The sequence below is a fragment of the Hyperoodon ampullatus genome, assembly GCF_949752795.1.
Source record: "Hyperoodon ampullatus genome assembly, chromosome: 19".
Taxonomy (NCBI): Eukaryota; Metazoa; Chordata; class Mammalia; order Artiodactyla; family Ziphiidae; genus Hyperoodon; species Hyperoodon ampullatus.
The window spans coordinates 537916-558776 of NC_136932.1; positions in this window are offsets into that span (position 1 = coordinate 537916).

The following is a 20861-nucleotide window of genomic DNA, read 5'->3' on the forward strand; positions in this document are numbered from 1 at the left end:
CTAGCCCGGAACGGAAACCCACCGGCAGCCCCACACCTTAGCCTCCGCCGTACCCTCATCCTAATCCGTACGCGGACACTGACCCGCGCGTCCGCACGTGCCCCGACCCTAGCACGTGTCCCCACCCTCACCTGTGCCCTCAGCCTTGCCGTTCCCTAACCCTAACCCTAGACCGGAACGGAAACCCACCGGCAGCCCCACACCTTAGCCTCCGCCGTACCCTCATCTTAATCCGTACGCGGACACTGACCCGCGCGTCCGCACGTGCCCCGACCCTAGCACGTGTCCGCACCCTCACCTGTTCCCTCAGCCTTGCCGTTCCCTAACCCTAACCCTAGCCCGGAACGGAAACCCACCGGCAGCCCCACACCTTAGCCTCCGCCATACCCTCATCCTAATCCGTACGCGGACACTGACCCGCGCGTTCGCACGTGCCCCGACCCTAGCACGTGTCCGCAACCTCACCTGTGCCCTCAGCCTTGCCGTTCCCTAACCCTAACCCTAGCCCGGAACGGAAACCCACCGGCAGCCCCACACCTTAGCCTCCGCCGTACCTTCATCCTAATCCGTACGCGGACACTGACCCGCGAGTCTGCACGTGCCCCGAACCTAGCACGTGTCCGCACCCTCACCTGTGCCCTCAGCCTTGCCGTTCCCTAACCCTAACCCTAGCCCGGAAGGGAAACCCACCGGCAGCCCCACACCTTAGCCTCCGCCGTACCCTCATCCTAATCCGTACGCGGACACTGACCCGCGCGTCCGCACGTGCCCCGACCCTAGCACGTGTCCGCACCCTCACCTGTGCCCTCAGCCTTGCCGTTCCCTAACCCTAACCCTAGCCCGGAACGGAAACCCACCGGCAGCCCCACACCTTAGCCTCCGCCGTACCCTCATCCTAATCCGTACGCGGACACTGACCCGCGCGTCCGCACGTGCCCCGACCCTAGCACGTGTCCGCACCCTCACCTGTGCCCTCAGCCTTGCCGTTCCCTAACCCTAACCCTAGCCCGGAACGGAAACCCACCGGCAGCCCCACACCTTAGCCTCCGCCGTACCCTCATCCTAATCCGTACGCGGACACTGACCCGCGCGTCCGCACGTGCCCCGACCCTAGCACGTGTCCGCACCCTCACCTGTGCCCTCAGCCTTGCCGTTCCCTAACCCTAACCCTAGCCCGGAACAGAAACCCACCGGCAGCCCCACACCTTAGCCTCCGCCGTACCCTCATCCTAATCCGTACGCGGACACTGACCCGCGCGTCCGCACGTGCCCCGACCCTAGCACGTGTCCGCACCCTCACCTGTGCCCTCAGCTTTGCCGTTCCCTAACCCTAACCCTAGCCCGGAACGGAAACCCACCGGCAGCCCCACACCATAGTCTCCGCCGTACCCTCATCCTAATCCGTACGCGGACACTGACCCGCGCGTCCGCACGTGCCCCGACCCTAGCACGTGTCCGCACCCTCACCTGTGCCCTTAGCATTGCAATTCCCTAACCCTAACCCTAGCCCGGAACGGAAACCCACCGGCAGCCTCACACCTTAGCCTCCGACGTACCCTGATCCTACTCCGTACGCGGACACTGACCCGCGCTTCCGCACTTGCCCCGACCCTAGCACGTGTCCGCACCCTCACCTGTGCCCTCAGCCTTGCCGTTCCCTAACCCTAACCCTAGCCCGGAACGGAAACCCACCGGCAGCCCCACACCTTAGCCTCCGCCGTACCCTCATCCTAATCCGTACGCGGACACTGACCCGCGCGTCCGCACGTGCCACGACCCTAGCACGTGTCCGCACCTTCACCCGTGCCCTCAGCCTTGCCGTTCCCTAACCCTAACCCTAGCCCGGAACGGAAACCCACCGGCAGCCCCACACCTTAGCCTCCGCCGTACCTTCATCCTAATCCGTACGCGGACACTGACCCGCGCGTCCGCACGTGCCCCGACCCTAGCACGTGTCCGCACCCTCACCTGTGCCCTCAGCCTTGCCGTTCCCTAACCCTAACCCTAGCCCGGAAGGGAAACCCACCGGCAGCCCCACACCTTAGCCTCCGCCGTACCCTCATCCTAATCCGTACGCGGACACTGACCCGCGTGTCCGCACGTGCCCCGACCCTAGCACGTGTCCGCACCCTCACCTGTGCCCTCAGCCTTGCCGTTCCCTAACCCTAATCCTAGCCCGGAACGGAAACCCACCGGCAGCCCCACACCTTAGCCTCCACCGTACCCTCATCCTAATCCGTACGCGGACACTGATCCACGCGTCCGCACGTGCCCCGACCCTAGCTCGTGTCCGCACCCTCACCTGTGCCCTCAGCCTTGCCGTTCCCTAACCCTAACCCTAGCCCGGAACGGAAACCCACCGGCAGCCCCACACCTTAGCCTCCGCCGTACCCTCATCCTAATCCGTACGCGGACACTGACCCGCGCGTCCGCACGTGCCCCGACCCTAGCACGTGTCCGCACCCTCACCTGTGCCCTCAGCCTTGCCGTTCCCTAACCCTAACCCTAGCCCGGAACGGAAACCCACCGGCAGCCCCACACCTTAGCCTCCGCCGTACCCTCATCCTAATCCGTACGCGGACACTGACCCGCGAGTCCGCACGTGCCCCGAACCTAGCACGTGTCCGCACCCTCACCTGTGCCCTCAGCCTTGTCGTTCCCTAACCCTAACCCTAGCCCGGAACGGAAACCCACCGGCAGCCCCACACCTTAGCCTCCGCCGTACCCTCATCCTAATCCGTACGCGGACACTGACCCGCGCGTCCGCACGTGCCCCGACCCTAGCACGTGTCCCCACCCTCACCTGTGCCCTCAGCCTTGCCGTTCCCTAACCCTAACCCTAGCCCGGAACGGAAACCCACCGGCAGCCCCACACCTTAGCCTCCACCGTACCCTCATCCTAATCCGTACGCGGACACTGACCCGCGCGTCCGCACGTGCCCCGACCCTAGCACGTGTCCGCACCCTCACCTGTGCCCTCAGCCTTGCCGTTCCCTAACCCTAACCCTAGCCCGGAACGGAAACCCACCGGCAGCCCCACACCTTAGCCTCCGCCGTACCCTCATCCTAATCCGTACGCGGACACTGACCCACGCGTCCGCACGTGCCCCGACCCTAGCACGTGTCCGCACCCTCACCTGTGCCCTCAGCCTTGCCGTTCCCTAACCCTAAACCTAGCCCGGACGGGAAACCCACCGGCAGCCCCACACCTTAGCCTCCGCCGTACGCTCATCCTAATCCGTACGCGGACACTGACCCGCGCGTCCGCACGTGCCCCGACCCTAGCACGTGTCCGCACCCTCACCTGTGCCCTCAGCCTTGCCGTTCCCTAACCCTAACCCTAGCCCGGAACGGAAACCCACCGGCAGCCCCACACCTTAGCCTCTGCCGTACCCTCATCCTAATCCGTACGCGGACACTGACCCGCGCGTCCGCACATGCCCCGACCCTAGCACGTGTCCGCACCCTCACCTGTGCCCTCAGCCTTGCCGTTCCCTAACCCTAAACCTAGCCCGGAAGGGAAACCCACCGGCAGCCCCACACCTTAGCCTCCGCCGTACCCTCATCCTAATCCGTACGCGGACACTGACCCGCGCGTCCGCACGTGCCCCGACCCTAGCACGTGTCCGCACCCTCACCTGTGCCCTCAGCCTTGCCGTTCCCTAACCCTAACCCTAGCCCGGAACGGAAACCCACCGGCAGCCCCACACCTTAGCCTCCGCCGTACCCTCATCCTAATCCGTACGCGGACACTGACCCGCGCGTCCGCACGTGCCACAACCCTAGCACGTGTCCGCACCCTCACCTGTGCCCTCAGCCTTGCCGTTCCCTAACCCTAACCCTAGCCCGGAACGGAAACCCACCGGCAGCCCCACACCTTAGCCTCCGCCGTACCCTCATCCTAATCCGTACGCGGACACTGACCCGCGCGTCCGCACGTGCCCCGACCCTAGCACGTGTCCGCACCCTCACCTGTGCCCTCAGCCTTGCCGTTCCCTAACCCTAACCCTAGCCCGGAAGGGAAAGCCACCGGCAGCCCCACACCTTAGCCTCCGCCGTACCCTCATCCTAATCCGTACGCGGACACTGACCCGCGTGTCCGCACGTGCCCCGACCCTAGCACGTGTCCGCACCCTCACCTGTGCCCTCAGCCTTGCCGTTCCCTAACCCTAACCCTAGCCCGGAACGGAAACCCACCGGCAGCCCCACACCTTAGCCTCCGCCGTACCCTCATCCTAATCCGTACGCGGACACTGACCCGCGCGTCCGCACGTGCCCCGACCCTAGCACGTGTCCGCACCCTCACCTGTGCCCTCAGCCTTGCCATTCCCTAACCCTAACCCTAGCCCGGAACGGAAACCCACCGGCAGCCCCACACCTTAGCCTCCGCCGTACCCTCATCCTAATCCGTACGCGGACACTGACCCGCGCGTCCGCACGTGCCCCGAACCTAGCACGTGTCCGCACCCTCACCTGTGCCCTCAGCCTTGTCGTTCCCTAACCCTAACCCTAGCCCGGAACGGAAACCCACCGGCAGCCCCACACCTTAGCCTCCGCCGTACCCTCATCCTAATCCGTACGCGGACACTGACCCGCGCGTCCGCACGTGCCCCGACCCTAGCACGTGTCCGCACCCTCACCTGTGCCCTCAGCCTTGCCATTCCCTAACCCTAAACCTAGCCCGGACGGGAAACCCACCGGCAGCCCCACACCTTACCCTCCGCCGTACCCTCATCCTAATCCGTACGCGGACACTGACCCGCGCGTCCGCACGTGCCCCGACCCTAGCACGTGTCCGCACCATCACCTGTGCCCTCAGCCTTGCCGTTCCCTAACCCTAACCCTAGCCCGGAACGGAAACCCACGGGCATCCCCACACCTTAGCCTCCGCCGTACCCTCATCCTAATCCGTACGCGGACACTGACCCACGCGTCCGCACGTGCCCCGACCCTAGCACGTGTCCGCACCCTCACCTGTGCCCTCAGCCTTGCAATTCCCTAACCCTAACCCTAGCCCGGAACGGAAACCCACCGGCAGCCTCAAACCTTAGCCTCCGACGTACCCTGATCCTAATCCGTACGCGGACACTGACCCGCGCTTCCGCACGTGCCCCGACCCTAGCACGTGTCCGCACCCTCACCTGTGCCCTCAGCCTTGCCGTTCCCTAACCCTAACCCTAGCCCGGAACGGAAACCCACCGGCAGCCCCACACCTTAGCCTCTGCCGTACCCTCATCCTAATCCGTACGCGGACACTGACCCGCGCGTCCGCACATGCCCCGACCCTAGCACGTGTCCGCACCCTCACCTGTGCCCTCAGCCTTGCCGTTTCCTAACCCTAACCCTAGCCCGGAACGGAAACCCACCGGCAGCCCCACACCTTAGCCTCCGCCGTACCTTCATCCTAATCCGTACGCGGACACTGACCCGCGCGTCCGCACGTGCCCCGACCCTAGCACGTGTCCGCACCCTCTCCTGTGCCCTCAGCCTTGCCGTTCCCTAACCCTAACCCTAGACCGGATCGGAAACCCACCGGCAGCCCCACACCTTACCCTCCGCCGTACCCTCATCCTAATCCGTACGCGGACACTGACCCGCGCGTCCGCACGTGCCCCTACCCTAGCACGTGTCCGCACCCTCACCTGTGCCCTCAGCCTTGCCGTTCCCTAACCCTAAACCTAGCCCGGAACGGAAACCCACCGGCAGCCCCACACCTTAGCCTCCGCCGTACCCTCATCCTAATCCGTACGCGGACACTGACCCGCGCGTCCGCACGTGCCCCGACCCTAGCACGTGTCCGCACCCTCACCTGTGCCCTCAGCCTTGCCGTTCCCTAACCCTAACCCTAGCCCGGAACGGAAACCAACCGGCAGCCTCACACCTTAGCCTCTGACGTACCCTCATCCTAATCCGTACGCGGACACTGACCCGCGCGTCCGCACGTGCCCCGACCCTAGCACGTGTCCGCACCCTCACCTGTGCCCTCAGCCTTGCCGTTCCCTAACCCTAACCCTAGCCCGGAACGGAAACCCACCGGCAGCCCCACACCTTAGCCTCCGCCGTACCCTCATCCTAATCCGTACGCGGACACTGACCCGCGCGTCCGCACGTGCCCCGACCCTAGCACGTGTCCGCACCCTCACCTGTGCCCTCAGCCTTGCAATTCCCTAACCCTAACCCTAGCCCGGAACGGAAACCCACCGGCAGCCTCACACCTTAGCTTCCGACGTACCCTGATCCTAATCCGTACGCGGACACTGACCCGCGCTTCTGCACGTGCCCCGACCCTAGCACGTGTCCACACCCTCACCTGTGCCCTCAGCCTTGCCGTTCCCTAACCCTAACCCTAGCCCGGAACGGAAACCCACCGGCAGCCCCACACCTTAGCCTCCGCCGTACCCTCATCCTAATCCGTACGCGGACACTGACCCGCGCGTCCGCACGTGCCCCGACCCTAGCACGTGTCCGCACCCTCACCTGTGCCCTCAGCCTTGCCGTTCCCTAACCCTAACCCTAGCCCGGAACGGAAACCCACCGGCAGCCCCACACCTTAGCCTCCGCCGTACCTTCATCCTAATTCGTACGCGGACACTGACCCGCGCGTCCTCACGTGCCCCGACCCTAGCACGTGTCCGCACCCTCACCTGTGCCCTCAGCCTTGCCGTTCCCTAACCCTAACCCTAGCCCGGAAGGGAAACCCACCGGCAGCCCCACACCTTAGCCTCCGCCGTACCCTCATCCTAATCCGTACGCGGACACTGACCCGCGCGTCCGCACGTGCCCCGACCCTAGCACGTGTCCGCACCCTCACCTGTGCCCTCAGCCTTGCCGTTCCCTAACCCTAACCCTAGCCCGGAACGGAAACCCACCGGCAGCCCCACACCTTAGCCTCCGCCGTACCCTCATCCTAATCCGTACGCGGACACTGACCCGCGTGTCCGCACGTGCCCCGACCCTAGCACGTGTCCGCACCCTCACCTGTGCCCTTAGCCTTGCAATTCCCTAACCCTAACCCTAGCCCGGAACGGAAACCCACCGGCAGCCTCACACCTTAGCCTCCGACGTACCCTGATCCTAATCCGTACGCGGACACTGACCCGCGCGTCCGCACGTGCCCCGACACTAGCACGTGTCCGCACCCTCACCTGTGCCCTCAGCCTTGCCGTTCCCTAACCCTAACCCTAGCCCGGAACGGAAACCCACCAGCAGCCCCACACCTTAGCCTCAGCCGTACCCTCATCCTAATCCGTACGCGGACACTGACCCGCGAGTCCGCACGTGCCCTGAACCTAGCACGTGACCGCACCCTCACCTGTGCCCTCAGCCTTGTCGTTCCCTAACCCTAACCCTAGCCCGGAACGGAAACCCACCGGCAGCCCCACACCTTAGCCTCCGCCGTACCCTCATCCTAATCCGTACGCGGACACTGACCCGCGCGTCCGCACGTGCCCCGACCCTAGCACGTGTCCCCACCCTCACCTGTGCCCTCAGCCTTGCCGTTCCCTAACCCTAACCCTAGCCCGGAACGGAAACCCACCGGCAGCCCCACACCTTAGCCTCCACCGTACCCTCATCCTAATCCGTACGCGGACACTGACCCGCGCGTCCGCACATGCCCCGACCCTAGCACGTGTCCGCACCCTCACCTGTGCCCTCAGCCTTGCCGTTCCCTAACCCTAACCCTAGCCCGGAACGGAAACCCACCGGCAGCCCCACACCTTAGCCTCCGCCGTACCCTCATCCTAATCCGTACGCGGACACAGACCCGCGCGTCCGCACGTGCCCCGACCCTAGCACGTGTCCGCACCCTCACCTGTGCCCTCAGCCTTGCCGTTCCCTAACCCTAAACCTAGCCCGGACGGGAAACCCACCGGCAGCCCCACACCTTAGCCTCCGCCGTACCCTCATCCTAATCCGTACGCGGACACTGACCCACGCGTCCGCACGTGCCCCGACCCTAGCACATGTCCACACCCTCACCTGTGCCCTCAGCCTTGCCGTTCCCTAACCCTAACCCTAGCCCGGAACGGAAACCCACGGGCAGCCCCACACCTTAGCCTCCGCCGTACCCTCATCCTAATCCGTACGCGGACACTGACCCGCGCGTCCGCACGTGCCCCGACCCTAGCACGTGTCCGCACCCTCACCTGTGCCCTCAGCCTTGCAATTCCCTAACCCTAACCCTAGCCCGGAACGGAAACACACCGGCAGCCTCACACCTTAGCCTCCGCCGTACCCTCATCCTAATCCGTACGCGGACACTGACCCGCGCTTCCGCACGTGCCCCGACCCTAGCACGTGTCCGCACCCTCACCTGTGCCCTCAGCCTTGCCGTTCCCTAACCCTAACCCTAGCCCGGAACGGAAACCCACCGGCAGCCCCACACGTTAGCCTCCGCCGTACCCTCATCCTAATCCGTACGCGGACACTGACCCGCGCGTCCGCACGTGCCCCGACCCTAGCACGTGTCCGCACCCTCACCTGTGCCCTCAGCCTTGCCGTTCCCTAACCCTAACCCTAGCCCGGAACGGAAACCCACCGGCAGCCCCACACCTTAGCCTCCGCCGTACCTTCATCCTAATCCATACGCGGACACTGACCCGCGCGTCCGCACGTGCCCCGACCCTAGCACGTGTCCGCACCCTCACCTGTGCCCTCAGCCATGCCGTTCCCTAACCCTAACCCTAGCCCGGAACGGAAACCCACCGGCAGACCCACACCTTAGCCTCCGCCGTACCCTCATCCTCATCCGTACGCGGACACTGACCCGCGCGTCCGCACGTGCCCCGACCCTAGCACGTGTCCGCACCCTCACCTGTGCCCTCAGCCTTGCCGTTCCCTAACCCTAACCCTAGCCCGGAACGGAAACCCACCGGCAGCCCCACACCTTACCCTCCGCCGTACCCTCATCCTCATCCGTACGCGGACACTGACCCGCGCGTCCGCACGTGCCCCGACCCTAGCACGTGTCCGCACCCTCTCCTGTGCCCTCAGCCTTGCCGTTCCCTAACCCTAACCCTACCCCGGAACGGAAACCCACCGGCAGCCCCACACCTTAACCTCCGCCGTACCCTCATCCTCATCCGTACGCGGACACTGACCCGCACGTACGCACGTGCCCCGACCCTAGCACGTGTCCGCACCCTCACCTGTGCCCTCAGCCTTGCCGTTCCCTAACCCTAACCCTAGCCCGGATTGGAAACCCACCGGCAGCCCCACACCTTAGCCTCCGCCGTACCCTCATCCTAATCCGTACGCGGACAATGACCCGCGCGTCCGCACGTGCCCCGACCCTAGCACGTGTCCGCACCCTCACCTGTGCCCTCAGCCTTGCCGTTCCCTAACCCTAACCCTAGCCCGGAAGGGAAACCCACCGGCAGCCCCACACCTTAGCCTCCGCCGTACCCTCATCCTAATCCGTACGCGGACACTGACCCGCGCGTCCGCACGTGCCCCGACCCTAGCACGTGTCCGCACCCTCACCTGTGCCCTCAGCCTTGCCGTTCCCTAACCCTAACCCTAGCCCGGAACGGAAACCCACCGGCAGCCCCACACCTTAGCCTCCACCGTACCCTCATCCTAATCCGTACGCGGACACTGACCCGCGCGTCCGCACGTGCCCCGACCCTAGCACGTGTCCGCACCCTCACCTGTGCCCTCAGCCTTGCCGTTCCCTAACCCTAACCCTAGCCCGGACGGGAAACCCACCGGCAGCCCCACACCTTAGCCTCCGCCGTACCCTCATCCTAATCCGTACGCGGACACTGACCCGCGCGTCCGCACGTGCCCCGACCCTAGCACGTGTCCGCACCCTCACCTGTGCCCTCAGCCTTGCCGTTCCCTAACCCTAACCCTAGCCCGGAACGGAAACCCACCGGCAGCCCCACACCTTAGCCTCCGCCGTACCCTCATCCTAATCCGTACGCGGACACTGACCCGCGCGTCCGCACGTGCCCCAACCCTAGCACGTGTCCGGAACCCTCACCTGTGCACTCAGCCTTGCCGTTCCCTAACCCTAACCCTAGCCCGGAAGGGAAACCCACCGGCAGCCCCACACCTTAGCCTCCGCCGTACCCTCATCCTAATCCGTACGCGGACACTGACCCGCGTGTCCGCACGTGCCCCGACCCTAGCACGTGTCCGCACCCTCACCTGTGCCCTCAGCCTTGCCGTTCCCTAACCCTAACCCTAGCCCGGAACGGAAACCCACCGGCAGCCCCACACCTTAGCCTCCGCCGTACCCTCATCTTAATCCGTACGCGGACACTGACCCGCGCGTCCGCACGTGCCCCGACCCTAGCACGTGTCCGCACCCTCACCTGTTCCCTCAGCCTTGCCGTTCCCTAACCCTAACCCTAGCCCGGAACGGAAACCCACCGGCAGCCCCACACCTTAGCCTCCGCCGTACCCTCATCCTAATCCGTACGCGGACACTGACCCGCGCGTCCGCACGTGCCCCGACCCTAGCACGTGTCCGCAACCTCACCTGTGCCCTCAGCCTTGCCGTTCCCTAACCCTAACCCTAGCCCGGAACGGAAACCCACCGGCAGCCCCACACCTTAGCCTCCGCCGTACCCTCATCCTAATCCGTACGCGGACACTGACCCGCGAGTCTGCACGTGCCCCGAATCTAGCACGTGTCCGCACCCTCACCTGTGCCCTCAGCCTTGTCGTTCCCTAACCCTAACCCTAGCCCGGAACGGAAACCCACCGGCAGCCCCACACCTTAGCCTCCGCCGTACCCTCATCCTAATCCGTACGCGGACACTGACCCGCGCGTCCGCACATGCCCCGACCCTAGCACGTGTCCGCACCCTCACCTGTGCCCTCAGCCTTGCCGTTCCCTAACCCTAACCCTAGCCCGGAAGGGAAACCCACCGGCAGCCCCACACCTTAGCCTCCGCCGTACCCTCATCCTAATCCGTACGCGGACACTGACCCGCGCGTCCGCACGTGCCCCGACCCTAGCACGTGTCCCCACCCTCACCTGTGCCCTCAGCCTTGCCGTTCCCTAACCCTAACCCTAGCCCGGAACGGAAACCCACCGGCAGCCCCATACCATAGCCTCCGCCGTACCCTCATCCTAATCCGTACGCGGACACTGACCCGCGCGTCCGCACGTGCCCCGACCCTAGCACGTGTCCGCACCCTCACCTGTGCCCTCAGCCTTGCCGTTCCCTAACCCTAACCCTAGCCCGGAAGGGAAACCCACCGGCAGCCCCACACCTTAGCCTCCGCCGTACCTTCATCCTAATCCATACGCGGACACTGACCCGCGCGTCCGCACGTGCCCCGACCCTAGCACGTGTCCGCACCCTCACCTGTGCCCTCAGCCTTGCCGTTCCCTAACCCTAACCCTAGCCCGGAACGGAAACCCACCGGCAGACCCACACCTTAGCCTCCGCCGTACCCTCATCCTCATCCGTACGCGGACACTGACCCGCGCGTCCGCACGTGCCCCGACTCTAGCACGTGTCCGCACCCTCACCTGTGCCCTCAGCCTTGCCGTTCCCTAACCCTAACCCTAGCCCGGAACGGAAACCCACCGGCAGCCCCACACCTTACCCTCCGCCGTACCCTCATCCTCATCTGTACGCGGACACTGACCCGCACGTACGCACGTGCCCCGACTCTAGCACGTGTCCGCACACTCACCTGTGCCCTCAGCCTTGCCGTTCCCTAACCCTAACCCTAGCCCGGATCGGAAACCCACCGGCAGCCCCACACCTTAGCCTCCGCCGTACCCTCATCCTAATCCGTACGCGGACACTGACCCGCGCGTCCGCACGTGCCCCGACCCTAGCACGTGTCCGCACCCTCACCTGTGCCCTCAGCCTTGCCGTTCCCTAACCCTAACCCTAGCCCGGAACGGAAACCCACCGGCAGCCCCACACCTTAGCCTCCGCCGTACCCTCATCCTAATCCGTACGCGGACACTGACCCGCGCGTCCGCACGTGCCCCGACCCTAGCACGTATCTGCACCCTCCCCTGTGCCCTCAGCCTTGCCGTTCCCTAACCCTAACCCTAGCCCGGAAGGGAAACCCACCGGCAGCCCCACACCTTAGCCTCCGCCGTACCCTCATCCTAATCCGTACGCGGACACTGACCCGCGCTTCCGCACGTGCCCCGACCCTAGCACGTGTCCGCACCCTCACCTGTGCCCTCAGCCTTGCCGTTCCCTAACCCTAACCCTAGCCCGGAACGGAAACCCACCGGCAGCCCCACACCTTAGCCTCCGCCGTACCCTCATCCTAATCCGTACGCGGACACTGACCCGCGCGTCCGCACGTGCCCCGACCCTAGCACGTGTCCGCACCCTCACCTGTGCCCTCAGCCTTGCCGTTCCCTAACCCTAACCCTAGCCCGGAACGGAAACCCACCGGCAGCCCCACACCTTAGCCTCCGCCGTACCCTCATCTTAATCCGTACGCGGACACTGACCCGCGCGTCCGCACGTGCCCCGACCCTAGCACGTGTCCGCACCCTCACCTGTTCCCTCAGCCTTGCCGTTCCCTAACCCTAACCCTAGCCCGGAACGGAAACCCACCGGCAGCCCCACACCTTAGCCTCCGCCATACCCTCATCCTAATCCGTACGCGGACACTGACCCGCGCGTTCGCACGTGCCCCGACCCTAGCACGTGTCCGCAACCTCACCTGTGCCCTCAGCCTTGCCGTTCCCTAACCCTAACCCTAGCCCGGAACGGAAACCCACCGGCAGCCCCACACCTTAGCCTCCGCCGTACCTTCATCCTAATCCGTACGCGGACACTGACCCGCGAGTCTGCACGTGCCCCGAACCTAGCACGTGTCCGCACCCTCACCTGTGCCCTCAGCCTTGCCGTTCCCTAACCCTAACCCTAGCCCGGAAGGGAAACCCACCGGCAGCCCCACACCTTAGCCTCCGCCGTACCCTCATCCTAATCCGTACGCGGACACTGACCCGCGCGTCCGCACGTGCCCCGACCCTAGCACGTGTCCGCACCCTCACCTGTGCCCTCAGCCTTGCCGTTCCCTAACCCTAACCCTAGCCCGGAACGGAAACCCACCGGCAGCCCCACACCTTAGCCTCCGCCGTACCCTCATCCTAATCCGTACGCGGACACTGACCCGCGCGTCCGCACGTGCCCCGACCCTAGCACGTGTCCGCACCCTCACCTGTGCCCTCAGCCTTGCCGTTCCCTAACCCTAACCCTAGCCCGGAACGGAAACCCACCGGCAGCCCCACACCTTAGCCTCCGCCGTACCCTCATCCTAATCCGTACGCGGACACTGACCCGCGCGTCCGCACGTGCCCCGACCCTAGCACGTGTCCGCACCCTCACCTGTGCCCTCAGCCTTGCCGTTCCCTAACCCTAACCCTAGCCCGGAACAGAAACCCACCGGCAGCCCCACACCTTAGCCTCCGCCGTACCCTCATCCTAATCCGTACGCGGACACTGACCCGCGCGTCCGCACGTGCCCCGACCCTAGCACGTGTCCGCACCCTCACCTGTGCCCTCAGCTTTGCCGTTCCCTAACCCTAACCCTAGCCCGGAACGGAAACCCACCGGCAGCCCCACACCTTAGTCTCCGCCGTACCCTCATCCTAATCCGTACGCGGACACTGACCCGCGCGTCCGCACGTGCCCCGACCCTAGCACGTGTCCGCACCCTCACCTGTGCCCTTAGCATTGCAATTCCCTAACCCTAACCCTAGCCCGGAACGGAAACCCACCGGCAGCCTCACACCTTAGCCTCCGACGTACCCTGATCCTACTCCGTACGCGGACACTGACCCGCGCTTCCGCACTTGCCCCGACCCTAGCACGTGTCCGCACCCTCACCTGTGCCCTCAGCCTTGCCGTTCCCTAACCCTAACCCTAGCCCGGAACGGAAACCCACCGGCAGCCCCACACCTTAGCCTCCGCCGTACCCTCATCCTAATCCGTACGCGGACACTGACCCGCGCGTCCGCACGTGCCACGACCCTAGCACGTGTCCGCACCCTCACCCGTGCCCTCAGCCTTGCCGTTCCCTAACCCTAACCCTAGCCCGGAACGGAAACCCACCGGCAGCCCCACACCTTAGCCTCCGCCGTACCTTCATCCTAATCCGTACGCGGACACTGACCCGCGCGTCCGCACGTGCCCCGACCCTAGCACGTGTCCGCACCCTCACCTGTGCCCTCAGCCTTGCCGTTCCCTAACCCTAACCCTAGCCCGGAAGGGAAACCCACCGGCAGCCCCACACCTTAGCCTCCGCCGTACCCTCATCCTAATCCGTACGCGGACACTGACCCGCGTGTCCGCACGTGCCCCGACCCTAGCACGTGTCCGCACCCTCACCTGTGCCCTCAGCCTTGCCGTTCCCTAACCCTAATCCTAGCCCGGAACGGAAACCCACCGGCAGCCCCACACCTTAGCCTCCACCGTACCCTCATCCTAATCCGTACGCGGACACTGACCCACGCGTCCGCACGTGCCCCGACCCTAGCACGTGTCCGCACCCTCACCTGTGCCCTCAGCCTTGCCGTTCCCTAACCCTAACCCTAGCCCGGAACGGAAACCCACCGGCAGCCCCACACCTTAGCCTCCGCCGTACCCTCATCCTAATCCGTACGCGGACACTGACCCGCGCGTCCGCACGTGCCCCGACCCTAGCACGTGTCCGCACCCTCACCTGTGCCCTCAGCCTTGCCGTTCCCTAACCCTAACCCTAGCCCGGAACGGAAACCCACCGGCAGCCCCACACCTTAGCCTCCGCCGTACCCTCATCCTAATCCGTACGCGGACACTGACCCGCGAGTCCGCACGTGCCCCGAACCTAGCACGTGTCCGCACCCTCACCTGTGCCCTCAGCCTTGTCGTTCCCTAACCCTAACCCTAGCCCGGAACGGAAACCCACCGGCAGCCCCACACCTTAGCCTCCGCCGTACCCTCATCCTAATCCGTACGCGGACACTGACCCGCGCGTCCGCACGTGCCCCGACCCTAGCACGTGTCCCCACCCTCACCTGTGCCCTCAGCCTTGCCGTTCCCTAACCCTAACCCTAGCCCGGAACGGAAACCCACCGGCAGCCCCACACCTTAGCCTCCACCGTACCCTCATCCTAATCCGTACGCGGACACTGACCCGCGCGTCCGCACGTGCCCCGACCCTAGCACGTGTCCGCACCCTCACCTGTGCCCTCAGCCTTGCCGTTCCCTAACCCTAACCCTAGCCCGGAACGGAAACCCACCGGCAGCCCCACACCTTAGCCTCCGCCGTACCCTCATCCTAATCCGTACGCGGACACTGACCCACGCGTCCGCACGTGCCCCGACCCTAGCACGTGTCCGCACCCTCACCTGTGCCCTCAGCCTTGCCGTTCCCTAACCCTAAACCTAGCCCGGACGGGAAACCCACCGGCAGCCCCACACCTTAGCCTCCGCCGTACGCTCATCCTAATCCGTACGCGGACACTGACCCGCGCGTCCGCACGTGCCCCGACCCTAGCACGTGTCCGCACCCTCACCTGTGCCCTCAGCCTTGCCGTTCCCTAACCCTAACCCTAGCCCGGAACGGAAACCCACCGGCAGCCCCACACCTTAGCCTCCGCCGTACCCTCATCCTAATCCGTACGCGGACACTGACCCGCGCGTCCGCACGTGCCCCGACCCTAGCACGTGTCCGCACCCTCACCTGTGCCCTCAGCCTTGCCGTTCCCTAACCCTAAACCTAGCCCGGAAGGGAAACCCACCGGCAGCCCCACACCTTAGCCTCCGCCGTACCCTCATCCTAATCCGTACGCGGACACTGACCCGCGCGTCCGCACGTGCCCCGACCCTAGCACGTGTCCGCACCCTCACCTGTGCCCTCAGCCTTGCCGTTCCCTAACCCTAACCCTAGCCCGGAACGGAAACCCACCGGCAGCCCCACACCTTAGCCTCCGCCGTACCCTCATCCTAATCCGTACGCGGACACTGACCCACGCGTCCGCACGTGCCCCGACCCTAGCACGTGTCCGCACCCTCACCTGTGCCCTCAGCCTTGCCGTTCCCTAACCCTAACCCTAGCCCGGAACGGAAACCCACCGGCAGCCCCACACCTTAGCCTCCGCCGTACCCTCATCCTAATCCGTACGCGGACACTGACCCGCGCGTCCGCACGTGCCCCGACCCTAGCACGTGTCCGCACCCTCACCTGTGCCCTCAGCCTTGCCGTTCCCTAACCCTAACCCTAGCCCGGAACGGAAACCCACCGGCAGCCCCACACCTTAGCCTCCGCCGTACCCTCATCCTAATCCGTACGCGGACACTGACCCGCGCGTCCGCACGTGCCCCGACCCTAGCACGTGTCCGCACCCTCACCTGTGCCCTCAGCCTTGCCGTTCCCTAACCCTAACCCTAGCCCGGAACGGAAACCCACCGGCAGGCCCTCACCTTAGCCTCCGCCGTACCCTCATCCTAATCCGTACGCGGACACTGACCCGCGCGTCCGCACGTGCCCCGACCCTAGCACGTGTCCGCACCCTCACCTGTGCCCTCAGCCTTGCCGTTCCCTAACCCTAACCCTAGCCCGGACGGGAAACCCACCGGCAGCCCCACACCTTAGCCTCCGCCGTACCCTGATCCTAATCCGTACGCAGACACTGACCCGCGCGTCCGCACGTGCCCCGACCCTAGCACGTGTCCGCACCCTCACCTGTGCCCTCAGCCTTGCCGTTCCCTAACCCTAACCCTAGCCCGGAACGGAAACCCACCGGCAGCCCCACACCTTAGCCTCCGCCGTACCCTCATCCTAATCCGTACGCGGACACTGACCCGCGCGTCCGCACGTGCCCCGACCCTAGCACGTGTCCGCACCCTCACCTGTGCCCTTAGCCTTGCAATTCCCTAACCCTAACCCTAGCCCGGAACGGAAACCCACCGGCAGCCTCACACCTTAGCCTCCGACGTACCCTGATCCTAATCCGTACGCAGACACTGACCCGCGCTTCCGCACTTGCCCCGACCCTAGCACGTGTCCGCACCCTCACCTGTGCCCTCAGCCTTGCCGTTCCCTAACCCTAACCCTAACCGGAACGGAAACACACCGGCAGCCCCACACCTTAGCCTCCGCCGTACCCTCATCCTAATCCGTACGCGGACACTGACCCGCGCGTCCGCACGTGCCACAACCCTAGCACGTGTCCGCACCCTCACCTGTGCCCTCAGCCTTGCCGTTCCCTAACCCTAACCCTAGCCCGGAACGGAAACCCACCGGCAGCCCCACACCTTAGCCTCCGCCGTACCCTCATCCTAATCCGTACGCGGACACTGACCCGCGCGTCCGCACGTGCCCCGACCCTAGCACGTGTCCGCACCCTCACCTGTGCCCTCAGCCTTGCCGTTCCCTAACCCTAACCCTAGCCCGGAAGGGAAAGCCACCGGCAGCCCCACACCTTAGCCTCCGCCGTACCCTCATCCTAATCCGTACGCGGACACTGACCCGCGTGTCCGCACGTGCCCCGACCCTAGCACGTGTCCGCACCCTCACCTGTGCCCTCAGCCTTGCCGTTCCCTAACCCTAACCCTAGCCCGGAACGGAAACCCACCGGCAGCCCCACACCTTAGCCTCCGCCGTACCCACATCCTAATCCGTACGCGGACACTGACCCGCGCGTCCGCACGTGCCCCGACCCTAGCACGTGTCCGCACCCTCACCTGTGCCCTCAGCCTTGCCGTTCCCTAACCCTAACCCTAGCCCGGAACGGAAACCCACCGGCAGCCCCACACCTTAGCCTCCGCCGTACCCTCATCCTAATCCGTACGCGGACACTGACCCGCGCGTCCGCACGTGCCCCGAACCTAGCACGTGTCCGCACCCTCACCTGTGCCCTCAGCCTTGTCGTTCCCTAACCCTAACCCTAGCCCGGAACGGAAACCCACCGGCAGCCCCACACCTTAGCCTCCGCCGTACCCTCATCCTAATCCGTACGCGGACACTGACCCGCGCGTCCGCACGTGCCCCGACCCTAGCACGTGTCCGCACCCTCACCTGTGCCCTCAGCCTTGCCGTTCCCTAACCCTAAACCTAGCCCGGACGGGAAACCCACCGGCAGCCCCACACCTTACCCTCCGCCGTACCCTCATCCTAATCCGTACGCGGACACTGACCGGCGCGTCCGCACGTGCCCCGACCCTAGCACGTGTCCGCACCCTCACCTGTGCCCTCAGCCTTGCCGTTCCCTAACCCTAACCCTAGCCCGGAACGGAAACCCACGGGCATCCCCACACCTTAGCCTCCGCCGTACCCTCATCCTAATCCGTACGCGGACACTGACCCACGCGTCCGCACGTGCCCCGACCCTAGCACGTGTCCGCACCCTCACCTGTGCCCTCAGCCTTGCAATTCCCTAACCCTAACCCTAGCCCGGAACGGAAACCCACCGGCAGCCTCAAACCTTAGCCTCCGACGTACCCTGATCCTAATCCGTACGCGGACACTGACCCGCGCTTCCGCACGTGCCCCGACCCTAGCACGTGTCCGCACCCTCACCTGTGCCCTCAGCCTTGCCGTTCCCTAACCCTAACCCTAGCCCGGAACGGAAACCCACCGGCAGCCCCACACCTTAGCCTCTGCCGTACCCTCATCCTAATCCGTACGCGGACACTGACCCGCGCGTCCGCACATGCCCCGACCCTAGCACGTGTCCGCACCCTCACCTGTGCCCTCAGCCTTGCCGTTTCCTAACCCTAACCCTAGCCCGGAACGGAAACCCACCGGCAGCCCCACACCTTAGCCTCCGCCGTACCTTCATCCTAATCCGTACGCGGACACTGACCCGCGCGTCCGCACGTGCCCCGACCCTAGCACGTGTCCGCACCCTCTCCTGTGCCCTCAGCCTTGCCGTTCCCTAACCCTAACCCTAGACCGGATCGGAAACCCACCGGCAGCCCCACACCTTACCCTCCGCCGTACCCTCATCCTAATCCGTACGCGGACACTGACCCGCGCGTCCGCACGTGCCCCTACCCTAGCACGTGTCCGCACCCTCACCTGTGCCCTCAGCCTTGCCGTTCCCTAACCCTAAACCTAGCCCGGAACGGAAACCCACCGGCAGCCCCACACCTTAGCCTCCGCCGTACCCTCATCCTAATCCGTACGCGGACACTGACCCGCGCGTCCGCACGTGCCCCGACCCTAGCACGTGTCCGCACCCTCACCTGTGCCCTCAGCCTTGCCGTTCCCTAACCCTAACCCTAGCCCGGAACGGAAACCAACCGGCAGCCTCACACCTTAGCCTCTGAAGTACCCTCATCCTAATCCGTACGCGGACACTGACCCGCGCGTCCGCACGTGCCCCGACCCTAGCACGTGTCCGCACCCTCACCTGTGCCCTCAGCCTTGCCGTTCCCTAACCCTAACCCTAGCCCGGAACGGAAACCCACCGGCAGCCCCACACCTTAGCCTCCGCCGTACCCTCATCCTAATCCGTACGCGGACACTGACCCGCGCGTCCGCACGTGCCCCGACCCTAGCACGTGTCCGCACCCTCACCTGTGCCCTGAGCCTTGCAATTCCCTAACCCTAACCCTAGCCCGGAATGGAAACCCACCGGCAGCCTCACACCTTAGCTTCCGACGTACCCTGATCCTAATCCGTACGCGGACACTGACCCGCGCTTCTGCACGTGCCCCGACCCTAGCACGTGTCCGCACCCTCACCTGTGCCCTCAGCCTTGCCGTTCCCTAACCCTAACCCTAGCCCGGAACGGAAACCCACCGGCAGCCCCACACCTTAGCCTCCGCCGTACCCTCATCCTAATCCGTACGCGGACACTGACCCGCGCGTCCGCACGTGCCCCGACCCTAGCACGTGTCCGCACCCTCACCTGTGCCCTCAGCCTTGCCGTTCCCTAACCCTAACCCTAGCCCGGAACGGAAACCCACTGGCAGCCCCACACCTTAGCCTCCGCCGTACCTTCATCCTAATCCGTACGCGGACACTGACCCACGCGTCCGCACGTGCCCCGACCCTAGCACGTGTCCGCACCCTCACCTGTGCCCTCAGCCTTGCCGTTCCCTAACCCTAACCCTAGCCCGGAACGGAAACCCACCGGCAGCCCCACACCTTAGCCTCCGCTGTACCCTCATCCTCATCCGTACACGGACACTGACCCTCGCGTCCACACGTGCCCCGACCCTAGCACGTGTCCGCACCCTCACCTGTGCCCTCAGCCTTGCCGTTCCCTAACCCTAACCCTAGCCCGGAACGGAAACCCACCGGCAGCCCCACACCTTACCCTCCGCCGCTCCCTCATCCTCATCCATACGCGGACACTGACCCGCGCGTCCGCACGTGCCCCGACCCTAGCACGTGTCCGCACCCTCTCCTGTGCCCTCAGCCTTGCCGTTCCCTAACCCTAACCCTAGACCGGAACGGAAACCCACCGGCAGCCCCACACCTTACCCTCCGCCGTACCCTCATCCTAATCCGTACGCGGACACTGACCCGCGCGTCCGCACGTGCCCCGACCCTAGCACGTGTCCGCACCCTCACCTGTGCCCTCAGCCTTGCCGTTCCCTAACCCTAAACCTAGCCCGGAACGGAAACCCACCGGCAGCCCCACACCTTAGCCTCCGCCGTACCTTCATCCTAATCCGTACGCGGACACTGACCCGCGCGTCCGCACGTGCCCCGACCCTAGCACGTGTCCGCACCCTCTCCTGTGCCCTCAGCCTTGCCTTTCCCTAACCCTAACCCTAGACCGGATCGGAAACCCACCGGCAGCCCCACACCTTACCCTCCGCCGTACCCTCATCCTAATCCGTACGCGGACACTGACCCGCGCGTCCGCACGTGCCCCGACCCTAGCACGTGTCCGCACCCTCACCTGTGCCCTCAGCCTTGCCGTT